The 27030-nt window shown below is 44.7% G+C and overlaps 1 protein-coding gene across 1 annotated transcript in view; it reads right to left on the reverse strand.

Moving 5' to 3' along the window:
- The window catches only part of GRK6 (G protein-coupled receptor kinase 6), a 627649-nt gene that overhangs the window by 198996 nt on the left and 401623 nt on the right, over nucleotides 1-27030 (reverse strand). The gene's annotated exons all lie outside the window — the stretch shown is intronic.

Consider the following 27030-nt stretch of genomic DNA (forward strand, 5'->3'; position numbering starts at 1 on the left):
AGACGGGGGTGATGCGCTATTTCAGCGCCTCCAGGCGCGCAGGTGACGCGGCGTGCGCCGCTTAGGCTTCTGGGTAATGTAGTCCAGACCCACTCGACCACGCTCCTCTCAGCCACCACTATGCTCCCAGTTGGTAATGGAGTCGGGCAGCGGGAGGCGGGAGGGCAGGCTACAGCAAGCGAAGATCCAGCAGGAAAAACGAGGCGTCAGGACAGCGAGGACGTTGGTTCAGCACAGGTTCCAGAATTGGCTCTTCCCCATATAGGCACCAGGCGCAAACAGAAATATACAGCATATCCTTCTGTATATAAGCATTTATTTGTACTCTATATGTACCTATATTTGTTTATTGCTTTGTGTAAATGTGTAGAATAATTATGTTTTAAAACAAATTAATAAAATTAATTTATAAATACAACAACACTTGAAAGCCATAATGTATTTAATGCATTCTTCAACTACATATAATTACTTATGCTATGCATCTATATAGCTTCCATGTACTTGGTACAATATATTTATTACTTTTATGCTAATTCAGCATATCCAAAGCACTTCCCTATTTCTCGTACTATACCTCTCTCAATGTATCTTCTACCTCAACTCCGACTCATCTTAAACCTCTTTCTACTACTCTTTCCAATGCAGTACCATATTTCTCACCCTATACCTAATATATCCTCCACTCTCTCATTCATCCCAAACCCCATACCACTACTATGATCCCCAAAATAACACTTTCTAGACTCTTCCATACTCTACCCCTCCTTGTATCATCTCATACCTCTTATACTATACAAAACCCCCAAAACAAGCCTTTCTAGACCCTTCACTGACTCTTCCCCTTCACATCCCTTTTACTCATCCCATGCTCTCCTACTGCTATGACCTCTAAAAAAAGAAAAGAAAAACATTCTAGATCCTTCCCTCTGCTATCCCTCCACTACCCTTTTCAATCCAAATAACAGACTAACATGTCCACTCATATTTAGCGACACTAATCCTCTATAGGTTTCAGAGTAGGGTGCTACTCGCCGAAAAAGCACTTCAACACCTCATCAAGGGTAGCAAACACTATATAAATGTAAACCTTTTCCCTCTGCTATCCCTCCACTACCCTTCTCAATCTAAATAACTGACTAGCATATCAACCACTGTACAAACTCACCACTAATCCTATATAGGTTCCAGATTAGCGTGCTATTTTAAAAAAAAGAAAACGCGCCAAAACTCCATCATAGGTAGCAAGCACTATATAAATGCAAACTTTTTTCCCTCTTCTATCTCTCCACTATCCTTCTGAATCCAAATAACTGACTAACATATCCACCACTCAAATTACTTTCATATTTCATTATACTAATTCAACACTAATCCTTTATGGGTTCCAGAGTAGCATGCTACTCGCCAAAAACGCGCTTTGATGCCTCGTCAGGGGTAGTAAGCGCTATATAAATGCAATTACAATACAATATAATATAGTGCACAAATGTTTAACCACATGGCTGCTGATGGGATTTTTGCGCTGTGCTGCAAATTGCTATTCTGCTGCAGATATGACGAGCTCAGCTCGTCATCAGCACACGACACCCGTGGGTGATGACGAGCTGAGCTCGTCATCAGCAGCGAAAGGGTTAAGTGAAGCACATTGCACTAATCCAGGCAACCCTTATGGTGATTTTAGTGATCTTAGACAACCTTAGAAAGCGCTCTAAGTGGTAGCTGTGGAGAGCAGCCTTCTGGCTAATCTTGAATTAGTGTTAGTGCAGCTTGGTTTCCCAGATCTAATCATGTAGTGTAGGTTAAATGAAAAAAAACAACACAGTGTATATATAAAAATAACACTCGCCAACGTATTGGTATTTCTCCTACCAGGACATATAAATACATCACACAATAATGCTACAATGGCAAACAGGTAAGTAAACACAATACACAGTTGTCTCCAGTGGGAGATCAAACAATATACAAAACAAGCATTTGCAATGCAATGGTCTCGGCATCATTAAAGGTAGAGCAATTGGCATTGCTCATGTCATATTTTTTTTTTCTTTAAATCATAAATAAATGGCATTGTCATTTACATTGCCAATACACACCACTCTGCACCTGCACTCACTGCTCTGCACACTCACTACTCTGCACACTCACTACTCTGCACACTCACTACTCTGCACACTCACTACTCTGCACACTCACTACTCTGCACACTCACTACTCTGCACTCACTACTCTGCACTCACTACTCTGCACTCTGCACTCACTACTCTGCACTCTGCACTCACTACTCTGCACTCACTACTCTGCACTCACTACTCTGCACTCACTACTCTGCACTCACTACTCTGCACTCACTACTCTGCACTATGCACTCACTACTCTGCACTATGCACTCACTACTCTGCACTATGCACTCACTACTCTGCACTATGCACTCACTACTCTGCACTATGCACTCACTACTCTGCACTCACTACTCTGCACTATGCACTCACTACTCTGCACTCTGCACTCACTACTCTGCACTCTGCACTCACTACTCTGCACTCTGCACTCACTACTCTGCACTCTGCACTCACTACTCTGCACTCACTACTCTGCACTCACTACTCTGCACTCACTACTCTGCACTCACTACTCTGCACTCTGCACTCACTACTCTGCACTCTGCACTCACTACTCTGCACTCTGCACTCTGCACTCACTACTCTGCACTCACTACTCTGCACTCACTACTCTGCACTCACTACTCTGCACTCTGCACTCACTACTCTGCACTCACTACTCTGCACTCACTACTCTGCACTCACTACTCACTACTCTGCACTCACTACTCTGCACTCACTACTCTGCACTCACTACTCTGCACTCACTACTCTGCACTCACTACTCTGCACTCACTACTCACTACTCTGCACTCACTACTCACTACTCTGCACTCACTACTCACTACTCTGCACTCACTACTCACTACTCTGCACTCACTACTCTGCACTCACTACTCTGCACTCACTACTCACTACTCTGCACTCACTACTCACTACTCTGCACTCACTACTCACTACTCTGCACTCACTACTCTGCACTCACTACTCTGCACTCACTACTCTGCACTCACTACTCTGCACTCACTACTCTGCACTCTGCACTCACTACTCTGCACTCACTACTCTGCACTCTGCACTCACTACTCTGCACTCACTACTCTGCACTCACTACTCACACTCACTATTCACACTCACTACTCTGCACTCACTACAGCTTCCTTCCACAGCTAGAACTAGTGCATAATGTCAAAACAGAGAAAACAAGGAAACACACTGAAGCTGTCTGTACCACGCCAAGTTCACATTTCGAGCAGCATGTGTTAAATCACGCTTTAGACTACTTCTCTACTCAAAAGTAGTACATTTCCTTCAAAAAGATAAAAATATGACATGCAAACAGTAATGCCGAAACAAACTGTTCAGCATGGGTTTTGATTTACATGAAAACATTAGTTTCACTTAAAATAATAATAGTTTTTAGCTAAATTAAATTTACATTTGGATTTAGGGCATATTCACATATTTTTAGTAAATTTAAATGTCAGTGGCAGATGGACACGCTTTCATTTAGCAGCCAAATATACAATAACTTACTGCCCCCGGAATTCCGCCGCGGCCGCACCGGAAGTCAGGCAAGGTCGCCTGTGACGGGGGCGGAGCCGCGTCCGGACCGGAAGAGGAGGCAGGCGGAGGAAATGCGTGGAGCGGCCCGGGGCTCCTGCGAGCGTGGAGAGCCCCCGGGGCCGACAACAGGACGTTGTACGCGTGTTGCGGGGCTCCCTTGACCAAGAGGGAGTCCCGGGATAGGAGCCGCAGCGTCAACTCTCCCTGCCGGTGCGGAGCAGTAAGTTAAAGGGGAGAGGGGGGGCCGGTGCGCGCGCGCGCGCGCGCGCGCGCGCGCGTGCGTGTGTGTGTGTGTGTGTGTGTGTGTGTGTGTGTGTGTGTGTGTGTGTGTGTGTGTGTGTGTGTGTGTGTGTGTGTGTGTGTGTGTGTGTGTGTGTGTGTGTGTGTGTGTGTGTGTGTGTGTGTGTGTGTGTGTGTGTGTGTGTGTGTGTGTGTGTGTGTGTGTGTGTGTGTGTGTGTGTGTGTGTGTGTGTGTGTGTGTGTGTGTGTGTGTGTGTGTGTGTGTGTGTGTGTGTGTGTGTGTGTGTGTGTGTGTGTGTGTGTGTATATGAGTGGGGGGGTTCTGTATGTATGTGCGTGCGTGAGCGCTTCTGTTTCTATGTATGCCTGTGTTGTGAGAGAGCCTCGCGCAGCGCTCGTGCTAATGCGCGTGCCAGTTTAGAAATGCCTGCGCGCGACCCGGAGTGTCTCCTGGGACTGCTACTCGCTAACATAAGATCTCGGCGGAGACGCGCTTACGCGCGTCTTTTAGCCGAGACCTAAAAAAGCAGAATGCAAACTGCAACCCAAGTCGTGCCTTGGACCAGGAGACTCGGAAGAGCTAGGAACCCAGGAACCACACAGAGGCTGTGTGCAGAGTGGGAACACAGTTGCGTCCTCAATAGAAATCAATGGGAAAATCGCTGTTGAAGTTTTGAAAAAAAAGGATTCTTCCCAGTGGACCCTGAAGAAATCCGTGGAAGACAGAATTTTATTTATTTTATTTAAAGAGTTTTATATAGCGCTGGCTAGACCCGAAGGTATCAGAGCACTTTACATGAGAATCAACAATGTAACAGAAAAAGATCAACAATTACATAATACATCAAAAAATAGACAATACAATTAGGAGAGGAGAGAAAGGGAGAGAAAAGTAGTGGATGGGGCAGGGGAGGTGAGAAAGGGAGGATGAGGGAAGAGACGACAGGTGAGACGAAAGGAAGTCTGTCTAAAGACTGACTGGGTAGGTAATGTCAAAGGAGGGAATCCCGGCCTGTCTCCACTATAGCTAAACCAGGTAGCTCCATCGGGCATCAGACAAAATAGTTCATTCTCAATACATTGAGAGAGGCGAGAAGGAGAGACATAAATAGAGGGAGGATGCGGGAGGAGACGACAGGAGAGACGAAAGGAAGTCGGTCTAAAGTCCGACTGGGTAGGTGACGTCCAAGGAGGGAATCCCCGACCTGTCTCCCCTATAGCTTAACCAGATAGCTCCATCGGGCATCAGACAAAATAGCTAGGTCTCAATTTACAAGGGAAAGTTCACAGATAAACAGGGTGGGGACTAAGTGCCAGGACAGGTGAGGGCAAAGGTCAGTAGCAGGAAAGTGGAGAAGAGTAGAGCGGGGAGGGGTAGGGGGAGGAGGGAGATAAGGTCAGAAGAGACGCAGTAGGGTTTGTTGCGGCCGCCATTTTAGGCAGGTACAGGCAGTATTTCAGGAGCAATCACTGTGTGGGGTGACTACATCGTAGCTTTGTTGTCTCTCGGGTCCCTGTAGGCTCTGAAAACTCACTGCATACCACAATGCTGAGAAAGACCAGGAGCTGTGCAAAAGGCGATCTCACATAGGAAGTCGAGAACCAGGGGTTGGTGTCTGGCGGGAGCACCAACAAGCCTTGGCAGCTGCATCAGGCGTGGAAAGCGAAGAAGGAACAATGTTAGGACCAGCAAGGTCCAAAGGACTCACCCCGAGCAGGAGAGTCAGAGCAGGCATGAGCAAGCAGGGGAGCCCATTGGAGCATAAGACCCTTAAGAGGACCCATAGGCTGATGGCACAGGAGTCGCAAGAGGACCTCGCGCTGCTCACCAAAGATAAAGGCCCACAGTGCAGAGGATGTGGTGAGAACACTGATCTTGGCAGGAAGAAATGCTGGAGGCTGAAGCTTCTTGTAGCCCAAAGATCTCTGGGGTGCAGAGCCAACAGGCCTTGGCAACAGTAAGTCAACGTGGTGTATAGGGGTTCAGTCCCAGTGGTTCCGACAAGGGATACTGGTCTCAAACTTGCTGAGAGGACAGGTCAGGCCTCCAGTGAGTAGCAGAACTACCAACTGTGTTGATGAGCTTTTCGAGCCGCAGGCCAGTCAGCTTTGTTGCAGTACCTGCAGATGCAGGGGAGTGACTTCTTTACTCTAGGGGAGATTACTTCAAGGTCCTTGATACCCACATGTCTGTTGAAGATCCTGGAAGAAGCACAAACGACGAAGGAAACTTGCAGAACAGCGAGACCAAGAGCAGTAGGAGTCTTCCATGATGGAGTCTCAGTTCCAGGCTAAGTAAAGCGAAGTCCAAGTGTACAGACGGTTGAAGAGTAACGTGGTTACAGGCTTGAGACTTGTCCCACAATGAATCTAAGGACTCACCCACTGGAAAGTCCTTAAATACCATGGGAAAGGCGTTAAGAGGACTCTGGTGTCCCTTCCAAAGAAGGGCTGGACAGATGGGGAGGACACTGATGTCCTTTGTCTAGTTTCGCACCAGAGCAGGAGCCAATAGCTTCCTAAACTGGCTTGAACCGTAGCATGCAGGGAGGGCACCAAATGTGCCCTTCCAAGCAGTCTGGTTTCGCTGGCAAGCGCCCCAACCCCTGCCCAATATACTAAGTCCTGTCTGAGAGGTGGTCACATCTTCCTCTGACAGGAAAGCTATTGTTCCACTGTCCCCTGCTCAAGCTCAGCAGCAGGAGGGCAGAATCGTGACTGTGGTCGGTAGCAACACTATCTTGCTGGCAAACACTGGAAAGCTGTGACCAGGAGTACTGGGGGCTTTCCGGTGGAGGCTCCCCCAGTGCATGGAATCATACCTCCAACACCAGTAACGGTGTTGGGGTATGAGTCAAACATGCCCAGGTTCGGCACACCCAGTATATAGTTAGCCATCGCGTAGTGACAGATGGCCACTATATGTATCAAAATGGCTGACCGCATTTACAAAGCCTGGAGAATCTACTCTGGGGTTTGTAGGGGTCTCCTGCTCATGCAGGGGCACCCACACACTTGTAACCCAGCACCCTGCATTCAGGATTGAAAGGCCTGCCTTAGGGGTGACTTATAGGATCTAAGTGTAGTGACCTCAGATAACAGGGAACATATCTGTCATAAGTGGTGCTAGCAGCAACCTAAACACGCTGCAATGACAGGCCTGTAGTCACAGTTCGAGAGGCCCCTCATGGATGGCACAATAAATGCTGCATGTTGCAGCCCATGGGAGACCCCTGGTGTACCTATGCCTTGGGTACCTTAGTACCATATACTAAAGACTTCTAAGGGTACACCAGTAGCCAATTGTGGAGGTACCGAAGTACTTACCATGTCAATTTAGGGAGGAAGTACAGTGACAGGGGTCCTGATTAGCAAGATCCCAGTCAGACTAGCCAAGAAAACACACTGACACCAGGCGAAGAGTTGGAGTAATCATGATAGAAGGATCCTACCTTCCCAGATAGTGTAGCCTCGTCGTACAATGTGGAGGACCCATTTGGTGGACACGTCTTGTCACCCCTGGATGAAATGGTGGACCTGCCTCCTATAGTGTTGCTAGTAAGCTGGCAAGGACATATTAACATGGTTTTGAATTTGTGGTTGCCAGAGGGGCTAGAAATTAAGCTCTGCATTGTCCATGGTGTCTGGAGCGTCGCCTCAGGTAGGTACATTCTCAACCTTGAAAGGGCTGAGTAGGCTGCTGTGCTGGCGGCACGGTCTGGCATGCATGGTTGATAAGCCAAATCCCTGGTATAACCCCGAAATGGGTTAGAATTGCTGAGGAAATGGTCTTGAGGTTGTGGAGATACACAATAAGCGATCTGTGGTGCAACTTTCTTTGAATCGCTCTATGGCCAAATCTGCCTTCGAGAGCACGCTCAAATGGCATAATCATCAAGCATGCCTGGACATCCCCTGAGTAGCCTGGAGATCTCATTCAAGCGTAGCAACGAAGTACCACAATTGTGCCAATTGCTGGAACCAAGTAATTATTCATGTCCGGGCCAGGTAGGATAGCACATTTCGCCCCTTTGTGAATAGTTTGAGATGAAGACTTAAAACACCAGTAGGTTATTTGAGATTACTTGTAAGATCTGACCGTCCATGTCCCATGGTGATTGGGTGTAGCGACAAAGGAAACAGCTAGTATTTACTGAGCAAAGGCCAAGGCTGCTGGAAGAAAACATGTGCATTCCAAATGATTTCATACATTTGGATTTACAGTCAAGGGTGGGGCGGGGGGGTCGTAGGAAAGGTATTAGGGTTGACTTTACAAGTGGAGGCTTGAGCCACCTAGCTCTGGCATTGGAGGCTGCGTGACAAATTCAAAGTTGCCTGGACTTGGTCTGTGGTGACGAGCAACCTGTCTGGAAACCAGAGGGCAAGAACATGGTTTTGTCCAATTGTGTATCTGTAAAATCTCCAACAAAGGCCAGGGGAGATTCAGTAGGTGCCTGGCCAGGCTGAAGCACCTCTGCAAAGACAAGGGGTTTATCTTCTTTAGTCGTGACCCCAGCAGCCCTTCTGATCACTACTGCAAGAGATGCACTCTCCTCAGGGGCAGAACCAATGAAGAGACTAACCCAGTATCTGGTAAAGTGTGAAGTCCACTGCCATCCTGTTGGTCTTTGTACCAATTGTCATCATATTGTGGGAAAAATCACCAGTGTTGTCTGGCTTTGGTGCAGCATCTGTGCAGTACCACAGAGTAAAGGCGGTGTCAGGACCAAAAGGATTGCCAAAAGACTGTGACCCGATAGGTTCGGAGAATGCCCTCTGCCCAGGTTGGGACAGGTTTGGCTGGGAGTCAGAGATGACTCTAGGTTGTGAATCTTCCTCTAGTGCCAGTGGTGATGTTGAAGTAACCGCTGCAGTGTGGGGTGCCAGGACCGAAATTGACACTGTATTGAGCAGAGCCTGAGGTGGGTTTAAAAGATACAGCCAGCACTGAATTTGAACCTGTCAGTAGGAGGCTGACAGGAGGCCCCTGTGGATCCTTGGGGCCTAAAAGATGCTCCCGAGAGAACTGGAGGCATGCCAGAAATGTGCAGCATGGGTCCTTAAAGGACTAGACCTGCTTCATCGGGGATGGACACAGAAAGTCAGGGTGCATCAGGACCAGCCTCTGAATCGACTCCTCAGGTCTTTGCAGTAGCACTGGTTGTGGGCACGCTGATGCCCTGGCACCTTCTCTGAAGACTGAGAAGGTCGGGAAGGGGTACATTCTCGCTTGAACTGATTGCTCTTCTTCTGTGGCTTACTAGAAGACTTCAACCACAATGAAGAGTTACCACAGGAACAACTTCAGAAATGGGACCTACCTCGACCGGCCACAGCATGGAATGTTGCAGTGCTTTGCGACTTAAAGCTAGCTTCGCTTTGCAATCCCTAGTAGCCTTAAGGTTCATCTGGCGCTGTCGTCATGGGTCATTTTCCTACCTAACTCTCATTTTGAAAAAAAAACAGGGAATAAATCCAGTCACAGACGAAAGTAGAGCTCTCGATCCGTATCTGAAGGAGTATACTTGGTGCTTACAAGAAACGCCATTCAGCATTTTCGGAGCAGAACAAAGTTGGTGCAGAGTGGCACTGTGCCACCTACTGGCAGGAAGGAGTAAACTGCTTTACGTGTTTTCTAGATCCAGTCTGACACCTGAGGAATATTCACAAGATGAGGCATCTGCTGTTAGAAGTATCCATCAGAAAGATGACATTATTAAACCATTTCGCACATGCCAAATAGGTGTTGTAGCTTGTTGGTGTGGCATGGATCTGCTAAATGAACATGCAGTGAAGGGTATTCTATAGTATGTGTGAGGGTGCTGATAACAGCTGAGGTTTGGAGGCCCAGTATTCAGGATTGGCATGAAACCAATATTTTCAAGCAACTGGTAATGTCATTGTTCTTGCATCTAAAGTAGTCAGTGAGTTTGTCTATCTGAGCCTGAGTTTAAGGTCATTATCACATCACTAGAATGGTGAATTTTGAAGAGGCGAGCAAATGGACTAATTTAAAATTAGAAGGATAAGAGCAGCAGACAGCTGATATCACCAAGTCAACATGGTGGTGTATAATAGCTAAATATCCACAGTTTAACTTACTTTATGCAATGCTGTAAGCAGAGTTCCAGACAGTGGTTAGCAAGTGTGTGTTGGTATGTTATCTAAAGTAACTAAAATCTAGGACCATCATAATATCTGCTGGCTAGGGTCATGCAAGCAGATGGTCCTTTTTCAATTGACTAGTAATGCGGATTCAGTGCATTAGACTGGTCAGGCCAAATAATGAGAGGTTTACTAAGTAATATGTTTTGCTGTATGCTTGAAGTTGCTGAGTGGGCAGTCACCTCTTCTAGCTTGAGGTTACAATTCAGTGGAAACCCGGGAGAGACCCAATTGAAGCTCTTGAAACAGTGTTGCTGCTTACTGGAGGGCATTTTAACATGGCAAAGAAGATGAAATGTAATAATTGCAAAGGCCACTGCAACATCCAAGGGCTGCTGGGACAGACGGTGATAGCATGCGAATTAACAGCACTATGTTCCACGTACAGATGCTTACAAGATAGGTAACGTTTTCAGTTTGTGGTATTTGTAGATGCACATGCTGCACATAGTCTAAAGCAGTCCTCCAATAAGCTCTGGCCAGCTCCAGGTTGGTGCAGAAGACTAAAAAAGTGTACGTAAGACCGCCTGTTCATCTCTAGCTTGTTGGTGGGCCAAGACGTCCACACAGTAATGCTTAGTGAAAGTGTGGGGGTGGACTTGGCAGCTCCTTTGCAAATGCCAGCTATAGAGATACTACCTAGGAAACCAGAAATCCCTTTTTTATGAGTTGTGTGGTCTAGGAGGGATTGGCAAAGGTCTATTGGCTTTGGCGTAACAGGTCTTTATACATTTGACTAACCACCATGCAATACTGGATTTGGAGAGAGCATGGCCTTTGTGTGGTTTTGAGAGAGAAACAAAGAGCTGTTGTGCTTTTTGGAAAGGCTTAGTTCTATCAATGTAATAAAGGAGGGCTCTTGACATCCAGGGCATGAAAAGCTCGTTCTGGCTATGGGAAGAACACCCAAATTCTATGGTTTGAATGAAATAGAAACTAGATATAACCTTGGGAAGGAACTTGGGATTTCTCCTACGGCCTACCCTGGTTGAGTGGACTAGGAAACAAAGGATCCTTAAGGGTTAGAGCTTGTAGCTCACTGGCAAGTCTGAGGGAACTAACAACTACTAGGAAAGCTACCTTCATGAAAGGAACTGTAAGGGACAGAAGTGTAGTGAACCAAGGGGAGGTCCCATAGTTCTTGTTAGAACAATGTTAAGTTTCCAAATGGGGACCGGAAGCCCCTGTGGTGGTATAAATTATTTTAATTCCTCCATACAACCTTGATGACAGGAAACCTGAATAGGGAGGTATGTTGTCAATTTTGAAGGTAAGTGGCAATAGCCACCAAGTGAAGCCCAATGGAGGTGTATGCGAGGGCTGATTTCTGAAGGTGGAGCAATGTACTAGACTGACGTTTAAAGAGGCAATGTGTCTAGGAAGACAGTAGTGCACAAACCTTTTCCATTTGGCTGTGTAGCAGACTTTGGTTATGGGTCTACGCACCTTCTTAAGGACAACCATACATTCTGAAGGTAGATTGAGATACCCAAATTCGAGGACTACCTAGCCAGATCGCAAGGTTGAGTTGTCTGGGATTGGGGTGCCTGAGCATGCCCTGATTTTGTGAGAGAAGATCCGGCTGGTTGGGCAGCTTCTTGTGAGACACTAGGGACAGCTAGAGGAAAGTGGTGAGCCAGGGCTGCCTGGCCCAGTCTGGGGCTATGAGAATGAGAGGGAGGGGTGTTTGCCGAAGTCTGCGAAACACAAATGGAAGTAGTGGCAGAACAGCTAAGCCAAACTACCTGACCAGTTTATCGACAGTGCATTGCCCATGGACTGTGGGTGTGGCACTCTGGATGTGAAGTTTGGTGATTTTGCATTTTATGCAGTGGTGAACAGGTCTATGTGGGCGAACACCCAATGGTGAAAATATGGGAGTAGGACTTGCAGGTGGAGTTCCCACTTGTGGCCTTGTTGTTGCATCCTTCTGAGCAGACTTGCAAAGTCATTGTCTACTCCTGGAACGTACTCTATGAGTAGATGGACTCTGCAATGTGTCCCACACCTCTAAATGCTCTTAGCTAAAATGGATAACTGCAGAAAGTGTATGCCGCCCTCTTACTGCAGATATAACATGGCGTTTGCATTGTTGCGACCTCCGACTACTCCCAAATGACGTCCATGAATGCCAGGTGGTTGATGTGGAGGCCTTGTTGGTAGGGCGTTCAAGCTCCTTGTACGATTAAGTTTTGAAGATGCGCTCCACAACCAACATGGCCAATTGCTGAACTAGGTCCAGGAAGGGCCACCCCAGCAACAGGTTGTTGGGATTCCACAACTGCATAGAGCAAGGAGTACAGCCCCAATCAACACTAGATCTTCCCATTGACTATCCTCTTCTGACCACAGCACCGCTAGACACTCCCACAGCGCATGCATATGCAACCTGGCATGTGGGACGATAGCAACGCAAGAGGTCATCAAGCCTAGGAGGCACATGACCTGTCTGACCTTCACCTGACGATCTGCAGAAAAAGGGCAAACTTTGCTTGGAATTCCTGAACTCTTGCTGGGCAATCCTTTTCCTATGCGAGGATTGGGTATAGACCAGGGAAAAGGCTGTACCTGTCGGAGATGAAGGTGGGACTTAACAGCATTGATGGGAAAGCCTAGGCTGTGCATGAGATGTATGTGTGTGTGTCTTGTAAAGCGCACTGCTACCCGGAGGCGTCCTGGCGCTATAGACCGCTGGGGAACCCGTCCTGGCTTTCCCTGTGAGATGTTCCCTCCTGGGTATCTCCAAGGTGAAACCAGACATACCCGGCGTTTGTGGGGGGCCGTTGTGGAGATGAGGAAAGCTAATGCCCAGAGTTGCCGAGTGTGATCCCTGGTTAGAGTAGGCACCGAGGCGAGAATTATCGAGTCCGCTGACCCTGGTTCACGACCCTGCCGCGTCTGGAATTGAACCCTGGTCCCGGGCCGTCCTCTGATTCCGGGTCTGCCGCCTCTAACCGGTGAGCCACACCACTCCACATGTATGGTGGCCTGAGTGTGCTCCAAGCACTGTTGCTGCGTTCTTGATCAGCCAATCGTCTAGGTAAGGGAACATGTGGATGCAGCTTCTTCTGAGGTGAGTGGCTGCCACTGCCAGACACTTTAAGAACACCCTGGGAGCTGTGGTAACTCTGAAGGGCAGCACTTTGAACTGGTAATGCTTACTACAAACTAGAGGAACCTTCAATATGCAGGGTGGATGGGGACGTGAAAGTAGATATCCTTCAGGTCGAGTGCAGTAATGCAGTGGCCTTGCTGTAGTAGTGGAATGACATCCTGCAGTGTCACAATTTGGAAGTGTTCTAACACAATGTACTTGTTGAGGGGCCGGAGGGCAGGATGGGCCTCAGGGACTCATCCCTTTTGAGGATTAAGTAGTATAAGGAGTACACCCCTTCCTGCGGTGTTGTGGCAGTACAGGTTGCTTATCCCCTTAGCTGAGAACTGCAGCATTTCCTCATGAAGCAGACACTGATGTTACAGGGAGAGCCTCAAGTGTCTGGCTGGAGGCGGGATGGATTTTGGCGATGCTTGCATGAGTTCTAAACAGTAAACGTCTGCTACAATATCTAGACCCCACTGGTCCAAGGTGACGTCTGCCCAGCAGGACAGAAAAACCTGCAACCTTCCCCTGACAGTTGCTAGACAGTAAGAGGGATGAGTAAACAGGTCACTGCTTGGCAGGTGCCATACTTTTCCGGGCTGTGCCTTTCCTTCTGCTCTTACAGAGGTTACTTTTGTATCCTCTCACTGGAGTAGCCCAGAGAGAGAGTGTTTGCTGCTGCTGCGGCCTGGGAAGGATGTGGATGCCTTGGGAGTGGTGGGTTTGGCTCTGCCACAAAACTGTGTGTGGGGAAAAGGAGTCCCCACCCAGAGGGGGTCTTCTAAGGCACCCATGGCTTTGGTTGGCTCTTTATTCCGATTTATTTTTTTCCAGCATCTGAACAACTTGCGGGTCGAACAGTTACCAACCATTATAGAGCAAGCTGACCAGATGCAACTGAGCCTCTGGTTTGAAACTAGAAACACGCAGCCAGGCATGCCTACAAAGAAGAATTCTGATATTAACACCCAAGCTATGGTGTTTGCTGCATACAAGGCACACTTGATGCTTCTATTCAAGATACATTTGACCTCTGATACCAAATCGTGACCTCTTCTTGTAATGGTCAGGAAGGTGCTGCAGCAACTCCCCCATCTCCTCCCAGTGGGCAAGATCATACGGGGAGAGCAAACCATAGAATTGGCTATAAGCCAATGCACAGCAGATTGGGCCACTAACCTCTTAACTGGTGTGTCATTTTTCTTCCCGTCCCGGTCCAGCAGGTGTGCGTCACGGGCCCTGTGAATTCACCTGTTTCTGTGCAGTATGAACCACTAAGGAGTCAGTAGACCCATGACTTCTTATCCACCCTAGGTGTGATGACGTGCCTTAACTGTCTCCTTAAAGATGTCAGGGGCTGGTTTGAGCATGCCTTAAGCATCAGGAGGTACTGCATGGACCCCTGAGTGGTAGATAGTGTATCCATGAGAAAATCCTCCCCATAAGGCAGCTTTTGGTAAGCAACTGCTCTCTGCAGCACCTCATGGTATGCAGTAGTGTTGTCCTGAGGAGAAGACTTAGGCGGATATAGGACAATCATCTGACAGGTCATCATCGGGCTGAGGGTCATAAGGGGAGTCATAGGGTGAACTAGGATTACCCCCCAAAATCTTTATACAGGGAAACCCTGAGAGACTCTGGTGAAGGGTCCCGTGGTAGCAGTGGGGAGGGTGGTCATGGAATTGGTGGAGAAGAGGGCAGAGGAGGAGGGGGTGAGGTGGAGGTAGACTTGGCATAGGAGGTAGTGGAGATGTGCTCCTATCTTGGCACCGACTCAGAAGTGGATTTATGGACTCCTCAAAAATCAAGTGACAGAGTCTTGGCTTGAAGGCAGGCTTAGTCAGAATACATCCAGTCCCCTGCTGAATGTGAATTCGCTGTTGCCTGGCATTGAGCTCTTCTTGGAGGCGCTGGACCATGGGCTGATCACGATCCTTGGAAGTGGCAGAGGATGCTGCTCTGGGTGCCGGCTTTGTCAGAGCAGAGTATGTCCATCGACCTTAGGGCACCAAGCCTGACTTCGGCTCTGAAGGCTTAGACACTGAGGCAGGCTTCGTGGGTTTCTTCAATACCACAGTCAAAGAGCCTGTCAAAGTCAAAGGGTGTGACTTGGAGGTTGGCTTTGACGCCGAATAGTGTACGTGGTTCGGTTCACACTCAGTCTCTTGGTACCGACCATTGCCTTATGGCAGTGGCTGATCAGAGGCCTCATAACTGGCTCGTGAGCTCAATGCTGTACCCTTTTAAGGGGGATGCTCAGCTTTCTTGAGGTGCTGAGGGATGGAAGATCAGAGGCCTCATAACTGGCTCGTGAGCTCAATGCTTTTCCCTTTTAAAGGGGATGCTCAGCTTTCTTGTGGTGCTGAGGGATGGAAGGTGGAATTTCTATACTCACTGCAGTAGTTTTTGTAGATGAATGCTGTGGGTGTGTGTGGATGCTTGTCTACGGCGAAGCCTGTGTCCACCTCCACTCAGATACCAGAGCCTCTGCACCGGATGTCTCTGGCAGTTGCTCAGCTGTGGTCTCCTGTTCTTCAAACAGATCAGGAAAATCCTCCAATCGATGTTGCGCTATAGATGCTGAGAAGATGCAACAAACCCAATGGCACCATAGTCTTCACGTTTAGGAAAGCGAGGCATGCTCAGCAGGGGGCCTCCTGATGGTCTGGGATCAGACAAAGGTTGCACACTGAAGTAGGTTTGTCCTCGAGTACTTCACTCGACACTTTGGGCAGTATCAGAGTTAAGTCATTTCTATCACAGGTGCATTCTCTGGAGGTGCGGAATGGATGAAAGCCCGAAAGGGCCAGGGCCCATTCAGGACATCAAAGTATTCAATTGTGGAACCGAAGCAGAGACAACTCGATGCTTGGAACAGCCGTTGGATACACTCACAAACCAATGAGTTAGAGGGAACTGAACGGCCCAGAAGAACACCATGCAGCATCGAAACAGAGCTCGAAGGAATATGTTTTAACCAGATAGCAGATAAATAACTAATAATGGAGCAGATGCCAATGCGTTTTTATCAATCATTGGTTTAGTCACTATACATTGTGAATTAAAAGACTTGGAATAAAATCAATTTGTACACTTCCAAGCTCCACACTAAATGGTGGGAGAATGCAGCATGTGTAGTGACAACTATACATGCCACAAAAAGTATTTTTTCCACAGAAGCAGTGAGCTCATTCAGTTCACCTACGAGCAAATGGAATGGTTCTGGAGGTCTGTAGATGATCATTGCCACCAAAGATGAATCAATTTTGTTGCATTTAATGGTTAGATTTTACCTGGTTCCTTTGGGTTGAGAGGCAGTTGAAACTAAGGGAGGGAAACCCCATCATCTGATTGTGGGTCAGTTTATTAGCACGTTTGTGAGAGCCTGGAATGATTGTCAAGCTCGTTTAGGTAGTGGCCAGGAATAAACTTTGCATGAAGCCTGGTGGTTAAAGGCCCTAGGGAGATTTTGTCGTAGATGCAGATAGCATACGTGCTGCATCAGAGGATGACATACTGCGATTGTATGTGGGGGTGGGGCATGGTGTGGAAGTGATGCAGTTGTCTGCAAAAGGGTCTTTTTGTAGAAACGGTCAATGATTGCTCCGTAGGAGATCATGGAGACTGTCTATTTCAGGGATTTAGTTTCATCTGAAGCAGGGAGCAAGTAGAGTCATTCTAGCATTCAATACTCAAATGTCAAAATTAATTTCACCTAAGATAAAAAGGGGAGTAGTTCACATGCCCTATCATGGTGCTGCACAAATGTATACACTGTCACTATCTGAATGAAAGGGATTGAGATGTGGTTGCCACCATTCCAGCTCAAAGCTTATACTTCCATGCCTGCAGTAGTGAGGCCTTTTCACTGAGTTGGTTCTGGGGCAGTCTTTGGTTACTGGGCAATACCCAGGGTGGGTTCTGTCATGGACGAATGATGACCCAGGGATAAGAGTACTGCTACATTCCAACTTGATAACCAAGTTGCTGCCTTAAGACGCTTGTCCATGCTGCAGTTGTAAAGCTGGGCAGTCAAAGCTTACTTTCATAGGTGGTAATGCACTAGAATCTTCAAACTAGGACAATACAGTAAATAACGCAAACTCAATGTCCAGTCGCAGAGAGCTGAAAAAAAAATCTTTATTTACATTAACGATAGGTAAAACAGTATAATGTACTACCACCTTCCTTAAGAACTTGAGATACAAATTGAAACATTTTGTTTAGTCAGAGGGGCATCCACAGGACCTGGGCACCTACATATCTCACAGGCTCGACTACGAAAGACAGGGAATAGAGTAAAATCACAACTTTAAATGTGGATATCTCGGAATGGTAGTGGCTAGAAGGGTGGATCAAATATTCTGGAAATATGGCACTTGGCTCCAGCAAAAGGGGCACAATAAAACCAGACGTGAACGGTGCTGAAACCTCTGTGGATCTGTGAAAAGGAGATATACCGACTCAAATGAAACTGCGTGGCAAATGGGAGGTAAAGGACGATGCAGGTGCAGCACAGTCCATGAATGCACTACTACAGGTCTTTGGCATTTGGTTTCACTCCTGCTTTTTTATTCTAGCCTGCTGGGCTGCAATGTCTTTGTGTGTCCTGAAGCTGCAATATCTGTGTCTTCGGAAAAACACACGCCCCCGAGAGGTCTTCCAAAGGCGCTTCAATCAAACGGGCCTTGCGCGCCTTGTTGTCCTGACATGGACATGCTATTCTGATTACAATAGATCTCCTCTGCTACTACATTAGGGTGTAGTAGTACAGCCTCCACAAACCTAGTATTGGCTAGGGGCTGTGCTGAGCTGCCAGCAACAAGGACTTGTGACTTCGAAATATATTCTCTAGGCTGGTAGACAGTCTCAATAACATAACAACTCGTAAGGGAGGGTCCGAGGGAGGTGTTTAACGACCAGACAGGCAAATACCCCCTGTGTTAATTTTTGTATCTCAGCACCACTCGACCTACAGGCTTCGTTGTTATTGATGGTAGACAGTCTCACCAAAGCCTAGACAAATACCAGCTATATTTATTTGAAGAGTGCATCTCCAAATTTTTTTTGCAGGTAAGCAGGGAAAGTACTGGGGACTAATTGGTCGAGGTATTTTGTTGATTGCACCAAGACATGGCCAAAATCCCTTGGGCTGCCTGAGAATCGCTAAACGGATTAAGGGATGGAAGGTAAAATTCAAACAGCAGGGTAAATTTGTTTGGCAGGAGGCAGATGTCTCTCCAGCCTAACGGAAAGCTGTGGGATAGGGTCCCAGGACAAGAGAGGCTGTTACATTCTTTGTTCTTATGTATTCTCATATCCTGTATCTTTAAATGATCTTGTATTTATTTGTATGCTTAGAGTTCCATTTGGAACTCAAGGTAGCTGCAATGCTTGAAGGTCAGTTGACTGTCCCTGCCTGCACTGTGTCTGCTTTCATCTGTTGCTGTGCCGCTTTTAAATAAACCATCTGGAAATCATCAGTTTCCGGTCTGCTTTATAACAAAATTTGGCGACGAGGATGGGATTTTTTGTTTTTGGAATGCGATATTTGAAGTAAGTGCTATCCTTATCCTTGAGAAACAATATTTTTGTTTGGAGTCATTTTTTTTCCGCTTTCTTTTTCTTCATATTGGTGACTTTACCCATTACATTGTTATTTTATGTATAACTTGGTCCAGTAATATAAATTTTAGAAAGGATCTCTTCACATTTAAATAAAAAAATAGTTGTTTTAAATCAGTTCCATTTATAGACACTACAACAAGGAAAACAACCAACATCTTTATAAAAGAAATCGCTATAAGAGGACATTTGGATTTTAATACACCACATTATATATTGTGTATGACCCGACGTTAAGGACCAACCTCTCTTTTAGTACTTTTGCTGTTTGCCAGCTATTACCAACTTTGGAAAATGCAATTCGATCCACCAGAAAAATTTCTACAAAATAAAGGTGATCCGCCAATTCCTTGGACACGATGGAAAGAGGAATTCTTCCATTACATGAAGGCCATTGATGGTGAACGTATGGGGGCCGAGAGGAAGAAAAGTATACGGTTACATTGTTTAGGGTCAGAGGGACAAATGGTTTTTAGGGCTTTGCCACCTATTCCACCTGTGGAAGGTGAGGGTGAGGGTTCAAATGTTTATAAGGAAGCCTTGTTTAGAATAGAGAAAAGATTCAAACCAGTTTCTACTATTTCTTTAAACAGGTATAAGTTTTATACACGTGCTCAACATGACATGGAATCATTTGATGATTCTATTACTGCTTTAAGGTCATTATCAATACATTGCAATTTTGGTAGTATGTGTGATGAAATGTTGAGACCCCAAATCATAGTTCATGTTAAGAATAAGAAAACGCAGGAACGGTTGTGGGAGTTAGGGGATCCAAAATTGTCAGAAGCCATTACCATAGCTAAATCGTTAGAACAATCTGAAAAATGAATGTTAACAGTTAAAAAAACATAATGATCATAAATCTAACTCGGTTGATGAAGTTTGTTTGGTTAAACATACAGAGGGTCAAGTTGCAGATAATTCACATGTTTCACAGAGTTATTCTAGGTCTAATAACTCAGGGCAATTTAAAAGATTTGACAAATCTATTACATGTTTTAAATGTGGAAGTAAGGGACATGTGGCTTCATATGCTGGATGACCTACTATAAATAAAGAGTGCAGGAAGTGTGGAAGATTGGGACATTTTTCTACAGTTTGTAGAGATGTCAGGAAATTTCTTCAAAATCGAAGGAGCAAGATAGCTTATGTTTCTGAAGAGACACCCAAGATATGTAAATGCACTTGTGTTAGTGGGATTACTTGTAATAAAGAAAAAGGGATTTGTTGTTGTTTTTCTTAGTGAAGATGTGTCTAGTCTCAATGACTGTTGAAGATGATTCCATAAAAAAACCCATATGTGAGATGTTTGTGTTGGGACTGAAAATTGATCTCATGGCAGAATCAGGTCTGCCTTGGACGATCATTTGTAAGGATTATTTAGATGAGCGATTAGGTTCTGTGTTGTATTTGGTTGATATTTTGCCTTCTGATGTATGTCCTTTGAGCTACAATGGTTAAAAAATTAACATGATAGGATTTTTCCTGGTTGATCTTATTTTCAGATCTAGGTGTGTTAAAGTCAAACTATATGTAGTGGTTAAAGGTGTAAATGTCATAGGTTGGAAAGACCAGTGGAAATTTGGGATTATTCTTAATCCTCGTGCACAATATCCAGTTTTGTTAGATGAAACTGTTGTTTTTGATAAGATTTCTTCCATTATATCTGAAAAGAATTCTGATATTATCAAATCTGAATTCAAAGATGTTTTTTCAGAAAAGTTGGGCATGGTCAAGAATTTTTCCCAGAAAATAAAACTCAAGTTGGGAGTTTCTCCTGAAAAACAGAAGTTAAGAGTGGTACCGATTAATGTTAGAGAAGAACTTAAGAATAATTTGGATGACTTCGTTTTAGAGGGGATCATTGAACCCATAGATTCTGCCGAGTGGGTTTCTCCCATTGTTTTAGTGAGGAAATCGGAAAAAAGTTTGAGAATGTGTGTCGACCTCAGGGTTTTAAATTCTGCCATCATTGTGGACGGTCATCCCCTTCCTAACATAAATGAAGTGGTCTCTATGTTGGAAGGAGCAAAGAAAAATTCTACCCTCGATCTTAGATCTGCCTATCACCAGATTCCCCTGACTGATGATTCTAAATGTCTCATGGCATTTATTACTCCTCAAGGCCTGTACCAGTATACAAGAAAGCCGTTTGGTTTAGCTTCGGCGGCCTCTGTTTTTCAGAGGGTTATGTTTAATATTTTTAGAGATGCTGACCATTTCGTCAAGTGTTTTCAGGACGACAATCTGATTTATTCAGGTACCACTGAGGAACACTTATTACATTTACGCTGTGTTTGTGAAAAGTTGAGAAAAAGTGGTTTGACTTTAAAATCAAATAAGTGTAAATTGTTTCAAGACTCGGTTGAATACCTTGGTCACACTTTATCTGGTGATGCGGTGGTTCCAAAAAGGTCAAATGTAGAAGGTATTAGCGATGCCCCTCCTCCCTGCAATAAAGAGCAGTTACTTCCATTCGCAGGTATGTGCGAGTATTATAGTAAATTTGTTAACAATTTTGCAGCCAAAATGGAACCTCTTGGAAGCTTCTCAGACATGGAAATCCTTTTGAATGAGGAAAAGAACAACAGTCTGCCTTTGAACATATTAAATCGGAGATTTTACATGCTCCCACACTAAAACCTTTCTGGTTGAATATAACATGTATTATTACTGTTGATGCAAGCATGTATGGCATTGGTTCAGTCTTCTCAGACATCTGGTAAAGAAGAATGGAATGTGTGCTTCGCATCGCGTACTTTAAATGAAAGTGACCGCAGATATGCTGTAATAGAAAAAGAACTCTTGGCCTGTGTGTGGGCGATTGAACATTTCAAAAACTATATTTGGGGAAGTAAATTTGTTCTGAGAACGGATCACAAACCGTTAGTTAACATTCTTTCTCCAGGAGGTTGGAATTAGACTGCACGCATTGCTAGACTTACGTCTAGATTACATGAGTATTGTTTCACGCCTGAATTTGTACCAGGAAAAAAAAAATGTGGTTGCTGATTTCATGTTTCGCCTTCCTTGCCAAACCTCCGTCAACAACATTTCTGATGATACTGATGTAGTTACTTGTTTACAAGATGTTTTATAGGGTAATTTTAAGGACATTTCTGAGGAGTCTTGGACTCTTGTAGATAATCAGGATCTTTCTTTGCAGGCCATAAAAAATATATTTTGGAGGGTTGGCCTGACAAGAAGAATTTAACAGAAAACTTTATGCCTATGTTCAAGGTTTATGATGAATTGGAATTAGAAAATAAGACACATCCAGGAATGTCTGCAATGAAACGGTTAATAAGAATTTTTTTTGGGTGGCCAGGTTTAGATAGGATGGTTGATCGCAAATTAAGAGAGTGTGAGGTTTGTATGAGTAGTGAGAAAATTTTAAAAGTGAATGTTCCTCCATTGAAGAGTACACCCTGGCCCACTGATCCTTGGAAAAAATTAGCATTTGATATCTCGGGGCCATTTATGTGTCTTCCCAATGATTCCGGTTATGCTTTTGTTCTTATCGACTACCACTCTAAATGGCCGGAGGTCAAGTTTGTTTCTTCTGCTTCTACCAGTATGGTTATGGAGTTCTTTAAAGAAGTGTTTTCAAGAGAAGGCTGTCCTTCGACACTTGTCACTGACAATGGTGTTTAATTGACTTCATTAGAAATGGAGGATTTCCTTAAACGACAAAACATTGTACATCATACTGTTTCTGTCTAAGAACCCCATGAAAATAGTTTAGTAGAGCGCTTCAACAGGGTTTTGAAAGGTTTTGTATCGGATGTGGTCAAGTCGGGGAGCAACTGGAAAAATCTATTGCGAGAAAAGCTTTGGCTTTATCGCATAACACCACACTCAACAACTGAGGTTAGTCCCTTTCGTCTCCTTAAAGGACGAGATCCTGCTTCTAATGTTTGTCCTTGGTGGTTCAGGGACAAATGTTCAAATAATTCCTTTTCAAAGGATCTTGTTAAGGATGTTTCCCATAAAGTTGAATCTAAACAAGCCAAAACAAAAGAATGGTATGATAATAAATGGAATGTTAAAGTTTCTGATTTGTCTGTGGGTGATTGGGTTAGAATCAGAAGGCCAGGTTTTCTAACCAAATGTTCAGATAAATTTGGTAAACCCATGAAATTGGTTAAAGTCTTTAGTAACAGTGTTATCACGCAAGATGGTAAGTTGTGGAACATCAAACGGGTTGCTAAATGTCCTGATGTTCATAATACCAAGTTTTCTGATCCACCAAGGAAAACTATGGCATCTATTGCATCTAGGGTTAAATCCTTTTCCCGTCCAAAATGTGTTCCAAGAAAATTTGCTGACTATGTTTCTTAACCACTTTCTTTTCCACAGTTTTTTTTAATTATATATTGAGGTGTTCACATTATTTTCTTAAAGAAGGGAGATGTGTTACATTCTTTGTTCTTATGTATTCTCATATCCTGTATCTTTAAATGATCTTGTATTTATTTGTATGCTTAGAGTTCCATTTGGAACTCAAGGTAGCTGCAAGGCTTGAAGGTCAGTTGACCGTCCCTGCCTGCACTGTCGCTGCTTTCATCTGTTGCTGTGCCGCTTTTAAATAAACCATCTGGAAATCATCAGTTTCCTGTCTGTTTATAACAGAGGTGCAGGTTTTCACATTCACATTCCGTCAACAATAGCCTGCAGAGAGCTTACTGTGCAAGTTGACATATATGGACCGTAATCACCTCAGACATGATCTCTGCACCATGCAACACACTCTAGCATAGGACATGAACTCTAAAATATTCCTGAGCCATTTCAAACACACACATGAAGAAAGGGTCTAAATTGAGGAGGGCTGCATGGATGTTAGAGTAAAGGGACCAAGAGGGACTCTCCAATTTAGGAGCAAGGTTAAAAAGACCTGCGACTAGAATCAACCATTCATCTCTCCTGGGTCAAGTATGAAGGAATAGAAATCATCCCTAACTATGGAAAAGAGTATACACTTGTGCTATTGAATGTCACACACACACATCTTAGAAACCCAATCAGCATTCCCATGTGATGCCCTTGCCTCTGTCATCCAAGTGAAGTCACACCTTGCAGGGAAACCGACCACCACCAAAGCTTAAGGCTCTCACCTTAGAAGATACCTCTAGGGTCCGAGGTGCCATGGGATGATGGGGAGGAGATCCGAGTTGCCCCCATGCAGGCCATTACGCTAGGGCAATATTTAATTGGCCAGCTGTTCTCCAAGCAAAATGAATGTAGCATCCAACCCATGATACTATATGAAGCCAGTATGGACTCTGTGATGGCTACCAGTGCAGAACAATGACCCCCTAACAGAACTGGGATGTTCCTGGAGTCCTGTCTCCACAATTTAATCCACCAAATAAGGGTGATGTGGGAATCAGGACACTATACAGCCAGCCCACAGATAACAGAACTGGGTCTGACCTTCTTTGGATCATACAAAGGCCTAGGAGAAACAGTTTTAAGATGGTTAAAACAGGGTGTTCAAGACTCGTGTCTTTACAGACTTCTTCGTTCTATGCAATTTGTGGTGCTGTCACAGACAAGCCATTGTGCCTCGCCATTTACATGCAACATGGTACTCTGCCTAGGCTAGCAACAAGACTACTAGATGGCAGGCAAGAGCAGGAGATGCTGCCTCTGCCAAAACTCATGCCACCTGGAGCAGACCACCCCATCCCTTCTTGCTATGCCACCAAATCAATTATACATGTGTAAATCAGTATGGGAAACATTACATAAGACAGAGGACTACAATAGGAGTCATGTAATCCATACTTGTAGGCAGTATAGTTTATGACGGCTTGGTGTAGAGAAGGACAAAATTAGAATATAAAACTGAACACCGTGGTTGGGGGTTCTCTTTAATAAGTAGAATTGATTTCTGTCCCAATCAACCCATTTTGCAACATTAGGACAACAGAAGACTGGGGATAGAATCGTAAAGCTCTAACCTATACCAAACAGTTTTCATGCAGCTCTTTGATGACAGTTAATTGCTCACTGTTCTACATTAGGATTTTAACTTAAAAAATGCAAGTAAGAATAGGATCTCTCTGACAAAAGCAGTAGACGTATTTACATGATATGCTCTTTGAGATCTGCATGGAGCACGTTATTTGCAGCAGGCACATTAACCCTCTGTGCTACCTTACGATGAATCAAAACTTACACAAGTGAAAGTTCCGATCTCTCTATGCAGAAAAAACATCAATCACCGGAGTTATCGTGACATGTTTATTGTTGCCAGAAAATTGCTGGTAGTAAAAAAATGCGGCAGCAGGTGCATTTAAAACTATAATGTAGGTTGCACTGCCACAGAGCCAGCCCTGCCTACAACTTACTTTGTTTCAATTCACAAACTGAAAGTGAGTTACACAAAATTGAGCTGACGTAGACTATCTCTAGCAATCAAGGCGGCAAGAAGACATACTGCTGGCGGAGCTCAGCTTTATGTGCTTAGATCAATTAATTGATATTCCCAAATGTTAACACGAAACCTTTTTTTTTATTTTCTGACTCATAAGCAAAACAAACGTTTACTTTTACCGCAGCTCATGGGTGGGCATTAAAGTGTGCCTCGTGATCTATTTAACACGGTGTTATGTTTTTAGGAAGATTAACGTCCTGGAAAAGAAAGCTTGATGTTTAATAGTGCAGGCTTTTGGGCAATGCAACTGGCGCCGATTTCAGAACCCAAATGTCAACCCCTGACCTTGGCACCCGGTTTATTTGAAGAGATGAATGCACTATTCTATATAATGCGAGATTCATAATTTAGCACAGTTTCATTGTGCATGATCTGTATTTCACGACGGACTCTGCATCCTTTGCTAGTATGAACTGAACAGTCTAATCGTCTATGGGAACTCTCCGAAAAAGTTACCACTTGTGTTCAAACACTCAGTCGCTTCTTTGACTTTTGTAGCTTACTTGACTAGACTTCCAACAAAAGTGTTACTTCTTAGAGCAAATGCTTGAGAATGGACAGATAAGGGATGAGAGCATGAAATCGCCTAATTTCTAAATACAAAAATAATCATAAAACTAAACTACAGTGGTTGTAAGGAAATGGTAAGTAATGGATTACTTAATTCTTCCGGATCTGTATACTTTTACCTACTACATCATCTCATCCTACTGTGATAAACCAATGGGACAGAGTGGTCTGACAAATTTTATGTCGAGGGGTGGAAATCTGGAACTGATGGAGTAGAATTACCTACATTTTTTAACTAAGGAGCACCTTCCCTCTACCCTTCTTTCGGTACAGACACTGATGATAAGGACCTGCAGAAACAACTCGAACTGTGACAAAGTTCTTCGATTTGCTGCAGGCTGGTATGCAAATGTAGTGGAACCTTTTCTGCTGAAAGGGTTTGCGTCGGAGCAGCTGTGGCATAGACGCTGCAGTGCAGACAGAGGCAGACAATTCGGTCTATGAACCGGAACTGGTCATTTAGAACTTACTGAACTTGCCTAATAGCGTTGGTAAGAGGGTCAACTGATTTCCCTGCTAATTATTTTCCTTAGGATAAATCTCCCTCAGCTGAGGAAGATTGGTTCCTTCATATTTGGATCTCGCAGATCTTGCTTAATAAATCTGATCTATTTTATTCCTAAAACGTGTCCTCATTTTTTCAATCTAAATAGAAAATACATTCTAAAGATAAATTGCTCTGCGGATTCTGTTTTATTATTTGTTTGTGGCTAAATTCTATTTGATTTGGTGGTTAACCAAACTAGTGGTGCGTTAGCTTGGCAGTACACACTCAATGTTGAATGATAATTATCTTATTACATGTCCTCATATTAATTGTTCATCCACTAAGTATTCCGGTCCCTTTCAGCACAGAACAACATCCATCGGAGGACCCAAAAGGATTTGATATGGTAGCTGTGGTAAATTGGGATAGGGGAAACTAAATAAAATGGTTCATGAGTCCTAACACGTTAGGGGCTCCAGTACCCTCAACCCTCAGCCAAACTTCATGAAACATCAAAAGTAGACCTATTTGCTCAGAGAGCTTTTGTTGATACATCAGGGACCATTTTGAGATAAGCATCATTTGAGAGCAAAAGGGCTCAGCATCCTAGCTGATCACGAAGAAAGGGTTGAACATCACCATATCTCTGGCTACCCATTGAGGACATGTATTGAATACACAGAATGGTTCAATCCAGTATGACTGAGAAAATTAGCAAGAACATAAA

This window comes from Lissotriton vulgaris, chromosome 7 (genome assembly GCF_964263255.1).
Source record: "Lissotriton vulgaris chromosome 7, aLisVul1.2, whole genome shotgun sequence".
Lineage (NCBI taxonomy): Eukaryota > Metazoa > Chordata > Amphibia > Caudata > Salamandridae > Lissotriton > Lissotriton vulgaris.